Source organism: Azolla caroliniana, unplaced genomic scaffold (assembly GCF_043228905.1).
Source record: "Azolla caroliniana isolate FFs.n. ecotype wild unplaced genomic scaffold, voAzoCaro1.0.p SCAF_22, whole genome shotgun sequence".
NCBI classification, from domain to species: Eukaryota; Viridiplantae; Streptophyta; class Polypodiopsida; order Salviniales; family Salviniaceae; genus Azolla; species Azolla caroliniana.
The window spans coordinates 330,033-351,922 of NW_028230457.1; positions in this window are offsets into that span (position 1 = coordinate 330,033).

The window sequence follows — 21,890 nt, forward strand, 5'->3', positions numbered from 1 at the left end:
TCTGGACTGAAGTTAAAAGTTGTCCGAACAAACAACGATGGTGAGTACTAAGGCCAATTTGAGTTGTATTGTAAGACTTAACGCATCAAACTTGAGTATACGGTGTTGAAGACACTTGAGTTGAATGGTCTAGAAAAGAGAATGAATCAGACCATAATGGAAAGGGTAAGAAGCATGTTATTGCATGCAAAATTGCCGAAGTCATATTGAGCTGAGGCAATGTTGATCGTTGTCTACCTTATAAACAGGTCTCCCTCAGTTCTTCTGAAGGGTGATGTTCCATAGAGGGAGTGGACAAGAATAAGTGTGTCTTACCAGCATTTAAGGGTTTTCGGATGCTTAGCTTATATGCATGTTGCTAAAGATCAGAGGTCAAAGTTTAACAGCAAGTCCAAGTGTTGCATATCCTTGGGGTACTCGAAAGATGAGTTCGGGTACCGGTTGTAGGATCTTTTTGATAGGAAGGTGGTAAGGAGCTGTGATATTTTATTCATGGAAGAAAAGACGATTGAAGACTAGAGATAACAAAAACCAATGTCGTCTTCCCAGCTGGCTACTGTTATGGAGTCGGCACTAGTCGATCCCCCCTCCACACAACCAGCCGGTAGACAACCACCTATTGATGAATCCGAATCTAAGTTGCCCGACACACAACAACATGCTGATGCACATGAATCTGAGCTGGTTGCTAAAGGAAGGCCTCCTCTTGGTATCCAGGCAGTCAATATATCCTCTTGACTGATGAAGGGGAATCAGAATGCTATGAAGAAGCCATGACTAATGTACACAAGGAGAAGTGGTATAGTGTCATGCAAGAGAAAATAGATTCCTTGCATGAGAACCACACCAATGAACTAATGGAGCTTCCTGATGGAAAGAAGGCACTTTCAGAACCAAGAATAAAAGATAGAGTGATGGAAGAAGGATATATGGGAACACGAGAAGAAAGGAATGAAATGCTAAGAGAAGAATGCGTGTATTAAGATATGTTGAGATACAAGCTCAACGTTGGCCGGATCCGCTGTACAAGCCGAGAACTAGTTCGGTTCGGATCGATCGGCTAGGCCGGACCGGTGCGAAAACCGGATGTGTAAACCGGTACGTAGACCAGTACGCAACGAGAAGCCGTAGCGGTACATAAACGGCAAGGCTGTTGGGAAGATATTCCGCGTAGGGATATATTTTGGGAGTTAGTGTAGAGCTCACTTATGAGCATTGAAGTACGTGTTAGTAGTTTTGTCAGTCCGTATGGACTTGTATAAAAGTGCTCACTGAGCACATTCTATGTACAGATTGAGTATTATTTTGAATCAAGTTTCTCTGTGTATTCTCTCTGTCTCTCCCGTCTACTGTGCATATACAAGCTCTCCATTAAACCTGCATATTTTCGGTGTTCAGTTTTCTACTTCCTTCTGCACACTATTCCTTTTTACATGGTATCAGAGCGTGAGGCTTGAGAACCTCTGCAGCCGACATAGCTTGAAAAGAAAAACCAACCAAGAAGAACAGGTAAAACCGATGGATAGAGGCATGGCTAGCTCGCTTCCGACAGAGAAGCTCAATAGAAACAACTACACATATTGGTCCTATAGGATGCACTAGTACCTGCTCAAGCACAATTACTGGAGCTATGTCGACGGAGCAAATGACACAACACCCGAGTCGACACACAGAGATTTCCCGGCGTGGGAACAGTCGGCGAGCAGAGTACTGTACTGCTTCACGTCTTGTGTGGGCGAACAGCTCCTAAGATACATTCGGGATGTGAAAACGCCGTAAGATGCTTGGGGAATTCTGAAGAAGATTTTCGCTGCAAGCACTACAACCAGGAAGCTTCAATTCCGATAGGAGCTGAGCAACCTACAACAACGCGACTTGTCGGTGGCTGATTGCACCTCCAAGGTCTAACATATATGTAACTCTTTAGCCTCCATCGATGTGAACATCAAGGAAGGCGAGATGGTGCAGATCTATGTCGAGGGACTAGCATCAAAGTTCGAAGCATTCCAAACTGTTGTGTGTACACGATAGAATACGCCGTCGTTTTTCGACTTACAGTCGATGTTCCTTATAGAGGAGAACCACGCGGGTGCGTTGACAAGCACACAGGCGGACAACAAGATGTTGTACACGGAGGGAGATAGGCCCTGTGGTCGTGGCGGACGAGGCGAGTCGGTGCGCAATGGAGGCGGCCGACGGGACCAAGGAAGAAGGCACCGAAGTGATGCCGACAGCAACTCCAGACCCTCCGGAAACAGGGGGAGTCGAGGCGATGAGAACCGGCAAGGGAAATCCGCCACGGAATGCTAGTATTGTGGCAAGAAAGGCCACATGGAGAGTGAGTGTTGGAGAAAGCGCGCCGATTCGGAGAAAACCGGGTCCGGATCAGGTTCTGGACAGATCGACAAGGGTAATTAGCAGCGATCACACTACGCCGAAGGATCCAGAAAAGGGTCATCCTTCATGATGAGACATGAAGCGAACTCGATGAAGAAATATTCCAAGCCGTCTTACATCTCCCCCACCTCCAATCGAAGTTTCAGATGGCTCCGAATATGAAGTTGCTGCCATTCTCGACTCCAAGATCGTTCGCAACAAACTGTATTATTTGGTTGACTGGTTAGGTTATACACCTAATGATCGAACATGGGAACCTCTTGAGAATCTTGCTAATGCCTTCGAAATGGTTACTGTATTTCACAACAAATATCCTCATAAGCCAAGTCTGAAATCTTGTCTTCCGACTCGTGGAACTCGTCGTCGAAAAGGGGGGATAATGTCATGACGACATACATTTTGGCCTTACAAAGATTCGAGCCCAAGAAGTCTTGGTCTATATGTTAGACCTTTAACAATTATACTAACATATATGATGTATAGTTATAATAAATGTATTATTAGTTATTACAAGACATTTAGAGTATTCTAGAACATTCTAGGATATTCCATGATTATATTAAATATCATAAATATCTAAAATATTCTAGACCATTCTAGAATACTCCATAAGGACCTATAAATAGGTGTCTATTCATTCATCACAACTCATTCAGTTCAACACCAGTTTGTAGCCCCTTAGCCTACTCTTTGTAATCCTTGCTCTCTCTTATAATATAAACTCTCTTTCCATTTCTAGTGTTCTTTCTCTCTCTCTCTTTCCCTCTACCTTCTACTATCATCTTATTTTTCTCTGTCCTATTCTCAAGTCACGACAGCTAGCGCTACAATTTGTGTCGTGTTTTGGGTCAACCTCGACTATTTACCCTCTCATGATAGAAGAAGTCGAGTTGACCGCTTCACTTGCACTCCTTTGCCTGTTGTTGTTGCAGTTCCCGGTGAGGACCACAGATGGTCGCTCACGCCCGGTTGTGTTCCAGTTCTCAGTGAGGAATGCATGGTCTCTTGTGAAAGTTAATGTGCAAAAGCTTAGACAAACCACCTCAGCCGAATAGCAATAGAAAATAGAACTAAGGTTTAATGGAAAGCTTAAATTACACACACAGAGTACGTAGGAGAGACAGAGAGAGTGGAACAACATAAACTCAAATTACAAAATATTACTCTATATGTACATATAGTGTGCTCAACATGCACTTTTATACAAGGGTGAAAGCATACGAGTGGAAACATCTAGCTATGTCCTTGACATAGCTAATTAGCTATGCAAAAAGCTACTAGTGATAAATAGCCATTTTTGCACCATGAATGAAAACATTAGAATGTTTTAATTATATAAATGAGCACCATAAATTATATACCGAATTCCTAGGTCCATTATGCACGATCCATTGCCACATCACATTGGCCATCACTTTGTGGCTATTCAGGCTTAGATTACTGCCACTGTTCCTAAACCTTGTTGAGTCCACTCCGACATTGCCACCATTCTACATTTAGTTCCCTCCATTGTGCGGTCCAAGCATCATCTGCCACTATTCGATCTGACGGAGTTCACTCCTCCATTGCCGCCATTCTACACTTAGTTGTCACCATTGTTCGGATCAAGCATCATCTACCACTATTCGTTCCTGTTCAGTTCACTCCATTGCCACTATTCTATACTCAGTTCCCGCTACTGTTCGGTCGTGGTTTGCTGCCACTCTCTAATCCAACAGAGTTCACTCCTCCATTGTTGCCATTCTACACTTTGTTGATACCACTGTTTGGTACTCGATTGCAAAAATTGTTCTATCTGTTGATTATCTTCTGTATTGTTGTGTATAATCTTGTGTATTGCGGAATAATTTTGTGTATTTTTGTTGCCCATACTCATCTTAGCTTGTTCCCGACAGTGGTTCAGTAGCTTTCACTTCGCTCCAACAAACATAAACTTACCATTGGTGGGATCACCCCTGTGAATAATTGGTTTGCATGTGGTTTAGTAACTAGCTACGTGTCTTTTTTTGTGGAAATTTACTAATGAATATGTCAAGCCAAATGGAAGGGGAAGGAGGGTGTTTACCAATACCCCTCCTGGATCATCAGGATAGAGATGACGCTATCAAGACATAACAAGCGATACGAAAGTATTGGGCAGAGAAAAAAAGGAGACATCTGCAATTGTTGAATGATACGAAAGTCACATTCACTAAAGGTAAGGATAGGATTGGTTGCGATATAGGTATGAATACCACTGAGAATGGAAGTAAGGAGACTACTACCATAGAGAGAAAGGTTGTAGACTATTTCAATGTTCAGACCAAGCACATCAGCCTTGAAGACAAGAAGGTAGTACTTTATGGAATATTAAATGATCCATCAATAAAGGAGTTAGTTGATTTTGATGGTCTAATGCAAACATAACATCTGTACTAGTAAATAATCTCTGTAATAGTTTCGTATCCATGAGCAGGTTCGAAGATTATCTTGTCTTATAAAGGTCTAGTCTAATGACGTTGACGATCTTAACATCAGTGTGCTATCTAAGGTAATTGGTGTTAGTAGAAAAACTGTGTACAATACAATGAACCGGATAATTTGAAGTGGTGAAGGAACCAGTTTGCTAAAGCTAACAACCAGATGTAAGCCAACGACACACATAACATCAGAAATCAAGGATATAATAACCATAGGGTTTCGCCCAATAAGAAGGATTTATGCAGGAAACGTGTTGGAAGGAGTCAATACAAGGAGCATCCCATTCATCTTCTTGATGTACCTCAAGTATTTACATTTATCTCAACTTTTATTTTTATTTTTAAACTTAGTTAGTTAGCTAATTAGCTACCTCAGAATATGATCATAGCTAACTAGCTATTGGTAATAGTTAAATAACGATTAACAATAGCTAACTTAGCTATTATCAGCTAATTAGCTACTACAATAGCTAATTAGCTACTCTAAATAGCTAATTAACTACTCGCAATAGCTAATTAGCTACTCACAATAGCTATTTAGCTATGTCAAGAGCTAATTAGCTATTAAGGTAACTAATTAGCAACTGCCAATAACTTATTAGCTACTCTTAATAGCGAACTAGTTGTTGTGAGCTACTGTCAATAGCTAATTAGCTACTCGCAACAGCTAGTTAGTTATGTCAAGAGTTAATTAGCTACTCGCAATAGCTAGTTAGCTATGTCAAGAGCTAATTAGCTACCTTAATAGTTATGTCAATAGCTAATTAGCTACTCGCAACAACTAGTTAGCTATGCCAAGAGCTAATTAGCTATTGTCAATAGCAACTTAGCTACTATGAGAGTGTGATCATAGCTAATCAGCTACCACACTATATCTAACAAGCTACATTAGGGCACATTTTTGCGACTCAATGCACTCCCTTTTTATTATGCAAGTTGATTTATTTATTAGGTTTAGGCGAATGCATCCAACTATCAAAGTTCAACTACGAACATTCGAGTCTCTTAAGCCAAACTTTATGAGACGCTTAAAGGATCAATACACATGTTGTTGCATTTACCATGTACAAATGGATTTTCTCAAGGACTCTATTAATCTACTACGTCACCATAGCTCCTCCCTAGAGGATGCAGTCTCCACTTGTGAGTGCCCAATTTATCGATGTAGCTTGCAAGAGCATTGTAAATCATCAGAGCATGTTATCTCTTCCATGAATGATCGTTTAGATTCAGTATTGTGTCCGAGAGAATCTAAGGCTATCTTCCACAGTCATAAATGTGTCATGGGTTTTTATTGCTCACATATTCGAGATATCAAACGTGAATTATAGGTTGGCAGTAGCTAATTAGCTGCTAGACTATATGTTGGCAGTAGCTAATTAGCTTCATCATAACTAGTTAGCAATTCTACTTAAATATGGTAGTAGGTAATTAGGTAAATTGTAGCTAACACCGGGACATTTGAAACAGATAATATGTCACATTTTGAGATATGTCCATCAAAAAATGACACAAATTAGGGTGATTCACAAAAAGGGGTGCCGCATGCGTAAAGGAATTTTAAAAATGACCCAAAAATATATTGATTTTTAACATGTACGGAAATTTAGGTGTTCAAAAAAATGCCTAAATAATGGACATGCCAAACTTACAAATGAATGTCCAAAATGACTAACCCCAATATTTATAGAAATTCTGAATCCAAATCTTGATGTACAATACAATATTTATAGTTAACGTATCAGGACAATCATTTTTCAAGTTTATGTCATCATCTTCATACCCATTAGATGAACTAGTACGAGTTTATGAGGTCTCATCCTCATCATCAATGGCAACTAATGCATTGTGTTGATCCAATTGCAATCCAACCTCATCGAGTTTATGAGTCATGCTTCTTGTTTGTCTTTGTGTTGTGTCTGAAGCCACATTCCAGATCCTCTTTTAGTATCTTCATTGTGGTCTGTCACAGATAACTTGTTTTGGTCAAAGATAAGTCATACACTAATATATAAACATTATCCAATGTAAGAGTAGATGTGCTTGATGCATCTTTCCTCCTCACTTTTTGGTTATGATATTTCATTATGTACTTTCCATTTACAAGATTAGATTATGTGAGAGAAGCTTTCTACCAAAATCATTAGAATCTAAAAAATGTCTTAAAGATGTTTTCCATTTTTCTTAGATTCTCATAGTAAGCCTTTGATGTCGTACAGAAATCCGATTCATTCCATCTAGCTTTGACGCAACATGTCGAATTTTACTCTATACATCTAGAATTGGATATAATGCATCAGATTCCTGTAAGTCTTGGAATTTTTTTAAAAATTTCCATTAAAAAAATACTCTTGCATTTTAATGCATTGCATTGATTTCTAGCTACATAGACTAAAATATGATACATTGCATGGATTTCCCGAAAATACATAAATAAATACAAATTGAAAAAATAAAACATTTTCCCATAAATAAATAAATAAACATTTTTTATTTTACTCGTAAATAAATAAATAAAAATTGAAAAATTAGATTTCAATGGAAATCCAATTCCGTGCATCGGATTGAATTGAAAATCCAATTTCTCTTATATTTTTGAAAATTTTCTTATTTTTTGAATTGTTTTTGAATTTGTTTTTATTTTTCCCATAAAAAAATAAATAAAAATTGGAAAAATGGATTTTCAACGGAAATCCGATGCACTGCATCGGATTTTGGTTGAAAGTCCACTTTTACGTATTTTTTTCCAAATTTGCTTTTTTTTTGAATTTTTTTGAATTTTTTCTATAAAAAATAAATAAATATTGAAAAAATAGATTTTCAATGGAAATCCGATGCACTGCATCGGATTTCCGTAGAAAATCCACTTTTTCTTATTTTTTTCCAAATTTTCATAGTTTTTAGAATTTTTTTGGTATTTTGTTTGTCTATTTTCTCATAAATAACTATATAGAAATTGAAAAAATGAATTTTCAAAGGAAATCCGATGCATTGCATCGGATTTCTATTGAAAGTCCACTTTTTGCTATTTTTTACCAAATTTTCATATTTTAAAATATTTTTTTGTATTTTTTAAATTTTTTTTCATTTTTTCCCATAAATAAATAAATAAAAATTGCAAAAAATGGGTTTTCAACAGAAATCCGATGCACTACATCGGATTTCTATTGAAAATCCATTTTGTCTTATTTGTTTCCAATTTTTCAGATATTTTGAATTTGTTTTTGTTTTTATCATAAATAAATATATAGGAATTGAAAAAAATGGATGAAAGTCCACTTTTTCTTGTTTGTTTACAAATTTTCTTATTTGTTTATATTTTTCTCTAAAAAAGTGTTAAAAATAAACAAATTGTGATTTTCTCCATTTAAAATGATGTGTTTTCAACGGGAATCCGATGCAGTGCATCGGATTCCCGTTGAAAACACATCATTTTCAACAGGATTTTCAATGGAAATCCGATGCACTGCATTGGATTTCCGTTCAAAATCACTGAGTTTCAACAGAAATCCGATGCAGTGCATCAGATTTCGATTGAAAGTCCAATATTTTTCTTATGTTTTTTCATAAAACATTAATTTGCGATTGAAATCTAACTCAATGGTTCAGATTTTGTTGAAAATGTAATATTTTTTTATTATCTCATTGTTTTATGAAAAACCTAAAAGAAATTTGGATTTTTAATTGAAATTCGATGTAGTGCATTAGATTTCAGTTGGAAATCCACTTTTTTAATATATTTTTATTTATTTTTTGAAAAAATGAAAAACAATTGAAAAGAAAGAGGATTGCCAGCTAAAATCTGATGCAATGCATCAATGTCTAGCTATATAGACTACGATCTGATGTAGTGTATCGGATTTCAGTTGAAAAGCTGTTTATTATTTTTTTATATGGAAAATAAATAAATAAATAACATTGGAAAAAGAAAAAAGAAAAATGGATTTTCGACTCGAATCCAACGCATTGCATTAGATTCTAGCTATATATACTAAAATATAATGTAGTGCATAGTATTTTAGCTGAAAATCCATTTTTTATTTTTTAATGGAAAAAATTTTAAAAATTACAAAAAAAAAAAAAAACTTGGATTTTCAACTGAAATCTAGTGCATCGCATTGGATTCCAATTAAAAATCCAAGATTTTTTATTTTTTCAAATTTTATTGTTTCAAATTTTCAATGGGTTTTAGATTAGTTTTCTGACACAGGTATATAATATAAAACTTACATCAATTTAGATTAACGTTATATTCTATTCTTCAGTTTGATGTTACCTGTGCAATTTCATTCTACTGTCATGTACTACTAAAACATATGCCTTAAAGATTATCAGGAACTCTGTTGCATTAGAGAAGGACCTTGAGCAAGTTAATGTCATCAAAATGAGGATCCAAGGTATCTGGGGTTGTCCTGATCAAGACCAAGAAGTTGGGGCAAAGCATATCAATAAAACTTAGATGTTCCAGATGACTTTTAGAAAACTTGTGGAACTATAGATGAAGACGCAGGGCAACTTGTTGAATTAGAAGATGTTTCAGAGTCAAAACATACTAACAATTCAACTTAGCGTACTGACGAAGCCAATGAGGACAATCCTGATGAAAGAGCTAATCCTGAGTACACGGCTTTACCAGACTTATTATTCGATTCAATGGTTATGGCTTATTATAAATTTTGAACAATATGAATTGTTAAATTTTGACGTAATATATAAGTTGAGCTTACTTATAATTTTCGTGTAACAATCATTGAACTTAGAAATTAAGTATACTTGTATGTGTACATGTTATCTAAACTCTCCTTTATCATTTGGGGTATATCGGAGATAAGTTTATACTCTATCATTTACTCGTATGATTGGAATGTTATTATAGACTAGTTTATTTATACATTGACAGTGTCATGTATCACGTGTCAATGGAAATTTTCTCTTGACATAGTAGTATCTCTTAATTGCAAGGTTCACAATTTGCTTTAAGATGTATTATATTTAAATATACACACATAATTAGAAGAAGTCACTTATTCAATGGGGCATGCTTTTTAGAATATGTACAAGGACCCGTGTTACTATTATACTTGTGTTGACAAATACACCCCTGTCTAAGATTTGGACAAAAACATGGTAGATAGAATATACGTCGGATGATTTTGTTGACGTGATATTAGTTAGTTCTTTTTTTCGTTATGTTTTCATAAACCACATACACATGCGTCGTGCCTTGTTGAAATTCTGCTTAAATAAGGCATTTTTTAACATCTCACTAAGATATGAAAAAGAGAATGCGACATATTACCTGTTTCAAATGACCCAGTGTTAGCTAATTAGCTACTACACTATAGGCTAACAACATCTAATTAGTTATTCTACTTAAATATGGTAGTAGCTAATTAACTATTCTTCCTAACTATTATAGTAGCTAATTAGCTACTACAATATAGGCTGACAGCAGCTAATTAGCTATTCTACTTAACTATGGTTGTAGCTAATTAGCTACTCCACTATAGGTTGCCAGTAGCTAAATAGCAACAATTTAGCTAATTAGCTATTCTTTTTAACTATTGCAGTAGCTAATTAGCTACCACTTAGATAATTCCTATTGCACTATAAGCTGGTAGTAGCTAATTAGCTACCACTTAGCTAAATTAGTTACATTTGAGCTAATTAGCTGGTAGAATAGAGCTAATTAGCTACTACCAGACCATAGATTTACAATAGCTAATTAGCTACATCTTGGCTAATTAGCTAATACCTAGGTTGTAGCTAATTAGCTACTACACTATTAAACCATAACAGCTAAATAACTACCACACTTTATACGGCTTATCTAATTAGCTACTACGCTATAGAGACAAGCAACAATTTTACCTGTTAGTTTTCTCCACTCATCTGGGAGAGTTGTTTTGCAATCCCCCAAACAGATTGCAACAATGTGATAGGCATTGTCGTGAAGAAAACCGTCCACGAGCAGAATCGGTGCGCCGGAGCATAGGAACCGGCTCTTCATGCACGTACGCCTTGTGTTGTACATAGGAGAGAATTAGGGACATGGAAGATCCTAGGTAGGTAGATTCGGTAGGTAGGAAGTTAATAGGAAACGGCTCCCTTCTTGCCTATAAAAGGAGGGAGACGAGGAGGAGGAAGGGATCGCGGAGAGTCGAGGACGAAGTGTTGTCGGTTTGTGGGCGAAGGGTTCTCTCTCTCTCTTTGGCTCGCAAACTCTGTAGCTTCTTGTTGTGCAGGTTTCGGGAGGCTCACGCTGTTCTGAGGAATGCCCGAGTGCTTCCGGCAGCACCTCCAACCTACTCTTTCCTTTCTATGCGTTTACGAACAGGCATCGGCATCTGTTCGCCGGCCTGTTCGGTTGTAACCGACTTCGTGTTTTTGTTGTTTGTCTTTGTTAATACATACATACATTCGTGTCTCCCTATGTCTGCGTCCCACTCGCGTCTTTGTATCGAAGGGCCGTGTCCCTGTGAATCTGCTCTCGCACGTAGTGGGTCTCTTCTCCTTTCTCTCTTGCTCTTCGGTACAGGACCCCCGAGGTCCCGCCTCATTCCACGCATCCGCGAGGAATACCTCGACAGTGTATTGAAAACGAACGATATGGTATTTGTGCTGGCATGGCTGTAGGTGTACCAACAGAGTAGCAGTTTAGTCCTCTACACCTAAGTTGTACGCGATGCAACATGCTTGAACAGTCAATATATCGTTGCCTGATTCTCCTTCGTTTGGTAAGGGAGCAAGAATGTTGAGGTCCAATTCTTGTCTGCTCTTTACCATCCCCTCCACAAAATGTAGCTACTTCTTAATGCAGCTAACTACCTGTTCTTGATAGGAGTATTGTTCCTAGAACGCAACCGAGCAATTACCGATTTATCATTCCTTAATGAGGAAGATAGAACAACAACATACAAGAATCATTAACTTACTTGGAGGTTCTCCAAATTGTAATCAACAACATTATTTACACCTAGAAGGTCCAGGTTGTTTGAAAGAACTTGGATCTCTGTCTACAGTTGTATTTTCCACTGGGCATCCAGCCACCCCTCAATTTTGAGCTCATGTTGAGCAACCTATTTCGGATAATGCCTCACTAAGCACATTTTCATGTACAAGTTATTTATAACATGTTACAGCAAAACAATAACTACCTGAATCTTATTTCTGATTGTTCTCACTACCAAAGTGACTTTGCTCTCCATCTCAGAAACCAATGTTGCTCTCTCTAAATCAAACATTGTTGCCTCTAATGTCTCATAGGCTTCATGGACATTTTTCAGCATATAGGTAATCAATGTCTCACTTGTATCATCGACACTGGCTTTCACCGTGTCTCGGTGTGGTGTATACTTTCGTGTTTGTTGGGAGTCAGCAGTTGCATCATCAACTGCCATGTTCCAAAATCTTGCCATTTTTTGTTGCAATCTCCCCATCTTTCAGCATCGTTCTAGCGAGTACTCACCATAAATAACCCAAGCTACCCTGTACATTTCAAGGTCTGTTGCTTCCTTGGCTGTTTTGCAATACTCGTATGCAAAAGCTCTCGCAAATGCAATGGACAACTCGTTGTTGACCGGGATCTCTTGATGTACTTTCTGGTGGAGCCTCATGCAATCGTCATATAGCTCCAATCGTAATGCTTGAGCTTCACCTTTCCTTTCACTCTGGGCGCTTTATAGACTAACAACCAATCTACATCAGGGTCAATACCCTCTAGCAACAGACCATATATGTTGTTAAAGCCCTCTTTTGTCTCACAAAACTTTGCAAAGTTCAACACTCTAGGATATGGAGGAACGAGCCACCCGAAATAAAAAATCAATACATGCTACCTCTGCTCTACTGGGACATGTGTATTTAGTACCATGATTGGTAGGGAAGAATCAAAAATAAAAAATTAGTGACATTCACCCAAAACCTAAATCAAATTTGCGGGAAGTTCGCAGACACACAACCATTGAAATTAGAAATGTGAATTGGTGCAAAATTGCAACACTAAATCTAAAATTTTCAACAGTAATAAAAAATCAATTGCTTAAAAAATCAGAAACCCTAATAAAAATCAACCACTTAAGGAAATCAAAAACCCTAATAAGAAATCAACCATTTAAGGAAATCTGAAATATGTATGAAATAAACCCTACTGCTACACCCCGATCTCCGAGACATCCTTGTTTGGGACTCCAACGACTTCACCCTAATCGTTTTGTATAAAAGATGAATCGGCAACAAAGTTACAGTTATCAGAAAGGAAAAAGAAAAGGATTTTTTAATCTGTAACTGATACATACCTGGACAGGGATCGAATTGGTGGTGTGTTGTAGCTCTAAAGGTGTAATGTCAATATCAGAGTTTTTGTGCTGTTGCGGGAGCTTCGTCTACGTTCATGCTCAGAGTACTCCATCTATTTGGATTTCGAACTCAAACTCAGGATTAACAGGAATTTGTTGACAATGAAGTCGAGTTTAGATGAGGGCACTATTCCCCAAGTTCCACTACATTAGAAACGAAAGTTCAAATTTTTGAGTATTCTCATAAATTAAATGACATGTATTTAAATGACATATATTTAACTAATAAAGCAAAAAAATTCGTAAATGATCCTTATGATTTTCCCACAAAAAACTAGCTAAACAAATAGCTAAATAGCTATGGCCATTTTACCATCTAATTAGCTATAATAGTGTTTCCACTCGCATGCTTTTACCCACAAGTCCTTAAAAGGACTAACAAGTACTTCAATGCTCGTACTGAGCTACTAACACTAACTCCTAGGATAGCTACCTAGTTTAGCAATGTAGACCTGCAACGGCCTACCGGTTCGGATGTGGTCCGGCTCTTCGATCTGGCCCTTTTCTCCGAACACCGGTCCGGTGTCGTGTAGTTCTTCACACATGATATGTAAAATAATGAAATAATTTTTTTAGATTAGCTTAATGGCTTTGTACGAAAAGATGGACGTCTTCAAGAGCTTCCAAACGCATTTTACTACGTATGAAACAAACAACTACATATCAAGTTATGTGTCTAAGAAGTTGGAGAAGATGGGTAACAGAATTGTAGGATATCCCACATTAACAGGAAAACATCGGATCCAGCAACATATAAGCAGACCCAGAACCCATGAGTTCATATTTGGGTGTTGGGAGCACAACGGAACTGTTCAAAACGGCCGCAACGGTTCAGAACGGCTCAAAACAATCGGAACGACCGAACTGCTCAGAACGGTCGGGATGGCTGGAACGGTTTAGAATGGCCGGAACAACCGAACTGCTTGGAACGGGTCGATCTGTACTGCATGGTCCAGACTGGTCGGAGCGGTCGGGGTGATCTGTACTGCATGGTTTGGACTGGTAGGAGCGGTCAGGGCAATCTGTAGTGCACGGGCCAGACTGCTCAGAACGACCGCGATGATCCGTAGTACACGTGCCGAACTGTACGAATGGTAGGATGATGCGGCTGAATTGTAAGGATGGTCGCATGTGGGAGGCATGCAACTGAACATGGAGGTCGTGCAACTAAAGTAAACGCCATGTGGGACGCATGTAACTGAGTTGGAGATGCAAACTAGAGTTCCTTCAAGCAAGGGCAAATATCTTCGGGTGCAAAAACCCAAAATCCGGAGGAAGGAAGGGGGCTATCACTCAAAAATCCTAATCTTTTTTATCAAAGCCATATGACTTAGAAAACCCAAACCCTAATTTTCCTTATTTAAGCTATATCTCATAAACCCTAACCCGAAATTCGGGAAGAGCCTAATAATCCACAAAACCCTAATCTGTTAATCTAGCCTAAACTTCTGTAATCCCAATCTTAGGATAGATTGTAACTTTTCTTTTCTTTGCTAATAAAAATTACCAAACTTTCTGATTTTGATTAATTCATAAAACATAAACGCACGAATCTGGTATCCTCTAGTCAGAGGCCCCTGGGTCCTGCTTCAAGTTCACATATCTTTGTCGTATTTTCGCAACACCGGCTCTAGTTCCGGATACCGATCCAACTCTCTTATCCGGATACTAATCGGGATCAGGTTGAGATTGCCACTCAACAGTCCGCCTCAAGCTCAACTTGAGGTTGGATCTGAATGTCGATCCTTGTCGATCCTTGTCCTCGTCTGGTTCTGTTTCCAATGACCCCTCCTATTTTGCGGACCTCAACCTTCTCGGTCGGCTTGTCTGCTCAAGAGGCTCATCTCAGCTTCTTCACTACTCTGACTTTGGCGTTTCTTCCCATCGGTTCCTCTGTGTCAGTGTTGACTTTTCCGGCCTTCGAGTATTTTTGGCCTTCTATTGATTCAGCTCCTCTGAATCAAATGCCTCTTCCGAATCGGGTGCCTTCGACTCGTTCCAACGCTTGTCCAAATTGGTTGTCTCCAATTTGTTCTTAATCTTCAAGCCCTTCACCACATAAGACCATGTCCAGATCTTGGCATTCTTCTTACAGTCGGCTCTATCCTTGACTCTACCGTCGTCGCCACTTGTTCTAACATGTTCGGATTCAGTTTCACTTTCATGCTTGTCTCCCGCTCTTTTGGTTGTTTTCTCCTCTCCGGCTAATTTTCTAGTGCCTTTACCTGTCTTTTCCTTTCTCCCCCTCAAGTGCGGCACCTCGAGATGCCGAAGACCAAGCATCTCCTAAAAGTGATGCAACTTGTCTGATCCGAATGGCTTGGTGAAGATGTCGGCAACCTGTCGATCCGTGCGTACATACCGGAGTTTGACTTCACCACTCTTGACCCACTCGCGCAAAAGTGATAATGCACTTCTATGTGCTTTGGCGAGCATGAAACATGGGATTCTTGGCAAGGTGCATACTGCTCATGTTGTCGCAGTAGATTGCGATCGGAGTCGATACTTGGATGCGGAGGTCTTGCAGCAACCGCCGAAGCCATATGGCCTCATAGGTGGCAACAGTAGTGCCCCAATACTCAGCCTCAATGCTTGACAAAGCCGCACTTTTTGCTACTCCATGCAACAACCGTGCTCCCATGAGAGAACATAAACCAGAGGTGGACCGACGATCAGATGCGTCACCGGCCCAATTGGCATCTATATAATCGACTAGCTCTTCAGTTATACCGTGACGGTATAATAGGGCCAAATCCTTAGTGCTACTCACATACCGCAATAGTCAATGCACACACTGAATGTGCTCGATGTTTGGCTTGTGCATAAACTGGCTGATCACTCCGACCAGATAGCTGATGTCGGGTCGTATGATTGTCAAATATATCAGGCTTCCGACAATTTGTCGAAACCTTTTCTCATTACAGGCTGGTCTAGAGTTGGGACGAAGCTTCACGTTCTGGTGTAAGGGTGTGGAGACCAGTCGGCAATCTGTCATGCCAAACTTGTACAGCATATTCCACACATAGTGTTGCTAGGAGAGCAATATACCTTCGAGGGTATGGATCACTTCGATCCCGAGGAAGTAATGAAGGTCCCCCAAGTCCTTCCTTTCGAATGAGTGAGCCCAGTTCCGGTGATGACTAGATTATCTATGTATAGCAAGATGCACACCGGACCTTCTGGACCACTCCGGATGAACAACGAAGATTAGGACTTCGAGGCCGATACACCCCATCTTACACAACCGTGCGTGATCTTTGAATTCCAAGCTCGAGGGGCTTACTTTAGGCCATAGAGTGACTTCTTGAGTCGGCACACTACAGATGTGTTCATCTCCGACTAAAATCCGGGGGTTTGGATCATATAGACTTGTTCTTCAAAGGGATCTTGAAGAAACACATTCTTCACGTCCATTTGGTGAAGATGTTATCCCCTTGTTGTAGCAACTTCCAGCACCACACGAACCGTCGTCATCTTCACTACCGGAGCGAAGGTCTTGTCATAGTTGATTCCATGGGTCCGCACATACCCATTGGCAACTAATCGGGCCTTGTACCGGTTGACTGAACCGTCGGCTTTATAATTTACCTCGTATACCCACTTGGAACGGATCCGTTTGCAATGTCTGGGAGGGTCAACCAGGTCCCATGTGTCGATGGTATCGAGTATCAACATTTCTTCATCCATTGCGGCATGCTAGTTTGTGTCTTTCGCCGCTTCTGTGTAGCTCTCTGACTCACGCACGTCTGCCATTGTACTCATCATACCCATACCGCTTGACGGGGTTTATTTGGCGGGTAGATTTAATCTCTCATTAGCCGATTTAAGTGCCTTCTTGGCTGATTCTGACTTCATCTCCAAAGGTCTGTCTTCGTTCTTTCTGGAGTCAAATTCACTCCGATCCGACTCGTCGTTGCTGGTGTCGTATTCCGGCATCTTCTTTTACCCTTTCTCTTTGCGGGTGAACTGTCTCCTTGGTTCCGTGCGCGGGGAAAGCACGATCGACTCTCCACTACTCACCAGCTGATCATCTAGACTGGTCATTCCGACTCACTCATTCATTCGGCCCGCTTAGCCGAAATGAGATCGGACTCGCTTCTTGAGCTCCGATTTCTTCTTCGTCATCTTCTGCTTGGATCATTTCGGGCTCACTAGCCTCACCCTCTGTGATCGGATAATCGCAGTTGTCGGGGGTTGGAGTCAGAGTCAGTAAGGAGTACCATGATGCCGACTCATCGAACTCGACATCATGGCTTACTTGAACTTGTTTGTTCCGGGGTTAGAACACTTGTACCCCTTCTCTTCATGTGAGTAACCGCCCAGGATGCACTTCACCGAATTTGGGTCTAGTTTCTTCCACTTTTCATATTGTACATGCACATAGGGTATGCTACCAAATACCCTGAGATGTCTTAAGTTTGGCTTCCGCCCAAAATACAACTTCTGTGCAAACACCTTCTCCCCGATCCAATTTTGGATGCAAATAGCCATCCAGACCACTTCGGCCTAGTAGAACTTGGGCATACTCTTCTCCCCAACATTTCCCGTGCCACCTCGATGATCAACCGATTCTTCCTATTGCAACGCCGTTTTGTTCTGGCGTGTATCGGTAACTGAATTATCTTCGAATTCCTTTCTATTGCAAATAAATGTTGAATTGGCTGGAAAACATTCTTTTCTACCATCTGACCACAGGCACTCGGTTTCCCGTTTGATTAAATTCTCTAAGTCCTAGAAATAGTCGAAAACTTCGCTTTTTCTTTCGATCAGGTAGATCCATGTGTGCCGACTATAGACATCAACTAAGGAGACGAAATATCGACTCCCGTCAAGACTAGCATTTTGTGTCGATCCCCATACATCTGAATTTATCAACTTGAGCTTGTCCTGGTTCCGGTTCCGCTCGTTGAAGAATGGAAGTGGGTGTTGCTTCTCAGTTGGCAGGCTTCACAAATTCGGGCCTTTCGGCCATTGAATTTCCGCAGTCCGAACACCACCAGTTTCGACTACAAGTTCCAAAGCCTTTCATAGTTGATGTGGCCGATCCTCTTGTGCCAAAGATCAATGTCTTACTCAACCTTCTCTCCTTTTGCGAATAAGGCGATGCCGACTTCATTTGTGTCGAGGATAAACATCCTCCCGTCCTGGCAACCTTGCGCGATTATCTAGCCTTCTTCCTCGATGAAGCACCTGAGATGCGTAAACCATACTTGCATCCCCTGATTGATGATCCGATCGACACTAGGTTCTTCATAATTGTCAAAACATGTAGTACATTCAAAGGGACTTCTCTACCATGCTCGATCGAGTGTGGAGTGTTGTCTCCGGTTTTGACAACTCCTGGTTGCTCCGGCTTTTCAAGACATGAGAACCACTCTTCGTGGCTCATCATGTGGTTCAACACTCCGGAGTCAACATACCACACTTCCTCCAATTTGGCAATGGTCTTCTTCATCGAGTTCGCCTTGTGCTCCATCACGAAGGCTAGCCTTTTTCCAGTCTTTCCGGTTCCAGATCCTTCTTATCCTTCTGTGTAGTGCGAGCTCTACTGATTTCCTTGTTTGGCCTTGTCGGATCTGAATTTATCTGAGTCGGCATGCTTCTTCCAACACTCGCTTTCTTGGTGGCCTTTCTTGCCATAGTACCAACATTCTGTATCGGCTTTGGACTGCCAGTTTCCGGCGTCACCTTGACTCCCCCTGCTTGTGGAGGGTTTGGAACTGATGTCGACACTATCCCTGTGCCTTCGATTCTGCTATTGTCGGACACCATTGTTCCATGCCAATCCGCGTTCGTGTACAACATCCGGCTATCCGATTCAGTGGTCCTCGACCCACGCGCATGGTTTTCTTTGACCCTTACCATCGATTGCAAGTCAACGAAGGATAGTGGATTCTCTCGGGTGCAAATCGTCATCTGAATAGGCCCGTACCTTTGCGGTAGACCACCGAGGTAGATCTGCCCCATCTCTTCTTCGTCCACCATCACGTTGATGGGCCTTAGTACGTCACCAATGTCCTTGATCTTGGTGGTGTAGTTCGTAACTACCATTTCCCTTTGCCGGATGTTGTTGAGCTCTTACCGGAGCTGCAACTTATGGGTCATGGTACTCGCGGCGAAAATCTTTTTTAGATTTTCCTATGCTTCTTTCGGCGACTTCGCGTCTCTCATGTAGCCGAGCATCCGTGCACATAAGATGTGAGGCAATACAAAACCTTGCTCGTTCCTTATGTGCCGGCTCTAGTGCTACTTCGTTCTCTCTTTTGACATAACTCCAATAAATGTTCCCCAACAAGTATGGGTGCATCTTGTACAACCAAGATGCATAGTTGTGAATGTTGAGCTTCTCAGTCAGAAGGGAGCTTGTCATCCCTCTGTCCATATCTTGGTTCAATTCTTATTGGGTGTCAGGTTTGGGTTTGTCTTTGACTATTCGCTTTTCGGCAACAAAGGATTCTCAACCCTCGCGCTCTGATATCATGTGAAAGTTAATGTGAAGAAGCTTAGACAAACCGGTTCCGCCAGATAACAACAGACAGAGAGAGCAGAACAACATAAACTCAAATTATAAAATATTACTCTATCTAGTGTGCACTTTTATCTATTTGTACATACAATGTGCTTAGTGTGCACTTTTATACAAATCCATAAAACGATTGACAAAAGTACTGACAAGTACTTCAAAGCTCGTATTAAGCTACTGACACTAACTCCTAGGATAACTACCTAGTCTAGGAGTGTAGACCTCCAATGGCCTACTTGTTCGCACATGAGTCTGGCTCTCCGATCCGGCCCTCTTCTCCAGACACCAATGCAGTCATAAAGGGGAGGATAATGTCACGACATAATTACATCAAATACATAGTTGGTGAGGATTGAACCTATAACCTCATATCAACAAGATTTATGCTCAACCATTTTAACATGAGCATGTTGGGATTACGGTCCCTCCGAATGGGATGGTCAGATGTCCGGGAATCGAATGAGGAGTACCCGGTATCGGAACCGGACGATGAAGACCCGGTTTCGGATCCGGATGATGAAGACCCCGGCTACGGAGCCGGATGACGAAGACCCGGTTTCGGATCCGGATGATGAAGACCCCAGCTACGGAGCCGGATGACGAAGACCCGGTTTCGGATCCGAATGATGAAGACCCCGGCTACGGAGCCGGATGACGAATGTACCCGGAGAGAGATCCGGATGCGGGGACATATTTGTGAATATGTTTGCCAAGGGCCCTCGAGGCTATACTTGTAAATAGCCCGAAAGTCATATGTGTATAAATATGAATTAGGGCAAACAGTTGTTGTTGTTGCTCATTTTTCTGTTTTCCACTTAGAGGGAGCGAAGTGAGAGCAGCCGAGAGAGAGAGTGAGAGAGAGAGAAAGGAAGAGGTCGACGCCTCTGTGTAATACCGCCGCCTGTGGCGAGGACAGCGAGCTCAAGGTCGTCGCCTTGCAGCTCGCCATTGTACATTCCTTGCGTATAGTGATAGTTGGAGTCTTGCACTCCCGTGGTTTTTCCCGTCTAGGGTTTTCCACGCTAAACCCTTAGCATTCGAGTCTCTCTCTGTGTTTTGATTTACTTCTGCATTGATTCGTGTTTCCTCGGTTGTGACCGAGAGGTGAAGGTTTTGAAAGCGTCGATTTCCTAACAATCTGGTATCAGAGCGACTGCAGTGCAGAAAATGGAAGGCGGCAGCAGCGGGCAGCCGGGGATGATGGTGCTGAATGCGCAGAACTACGCCGACTGGAAGATCAAGATGGAGGATCTGCTCATTGTTCGGGACCTTTATGAACCGATCGACAGGTCGGAAATACCCAAGGGGGTACTTGAGACGGAATGGAGGCTTCTGAACCGGAAAGCCGTTGCAACCATTCGGCAATACGTCGACGTGAGCGTTCTACAACATGTGGCGAACGACACCAACGCATATGAGATGTGGCAGAAGCTGTCGGGCCTCTACGAGAGGAAGAATGCGTTGAACCGGACCTCCCTGATGAGGAAGATAGTGAACCTCAAGTACCGGGACGGCGAGAGTATGGTGGAACACGTAAGCACGTTCATGGGATTCGTGAACCAGCTTGCGGCGATCAAGTTCCCGTTGGAGGATGCAATGCAAGCCATCATGCTGATGTGTACATTGCCGGAAAGCTGGGAGAACTTGGTGGTGACTCTCAGCACCCCCTGCACCGAAGATAACTTGTCCTTACAAACGGTAAAGACAAGCATTTTGAACGAAGAAGCGCGTCGGAGAGATAAAGAACCGGCCTCCGATCCGAAGATGCTGCTTACCGAATCGGATCGGGGAAGACAACGGAACCGGAGTCCGCAAAGACGGGAGAAGTCGGGGACCCGGTCGCAATCCAGAGGAAGGCCCACATGCTTCCACTGTGGGAAGCCGGGGCACTTCCGAAAGAATTGTCGGCATTACCGAAAAGACAACGGAGCCGACGACACCGATTCGAAGAAGTCTTCGGAACGGAACGGTGCTTACCGGGGAGCCACGGACCGGAATGGTTCGGATCGGCGAGGGCACGACCGGAAAGGAACGACGGCACTCGCAGCAAGTGAAGAGGAGATCATGCTCATCACCGAAGAAGGTGAACTAAACATTGCCGGCGATGAGACTACCTGGGTGGTCGATTCCGGAGCGTTGTTCCACCTGACCCCG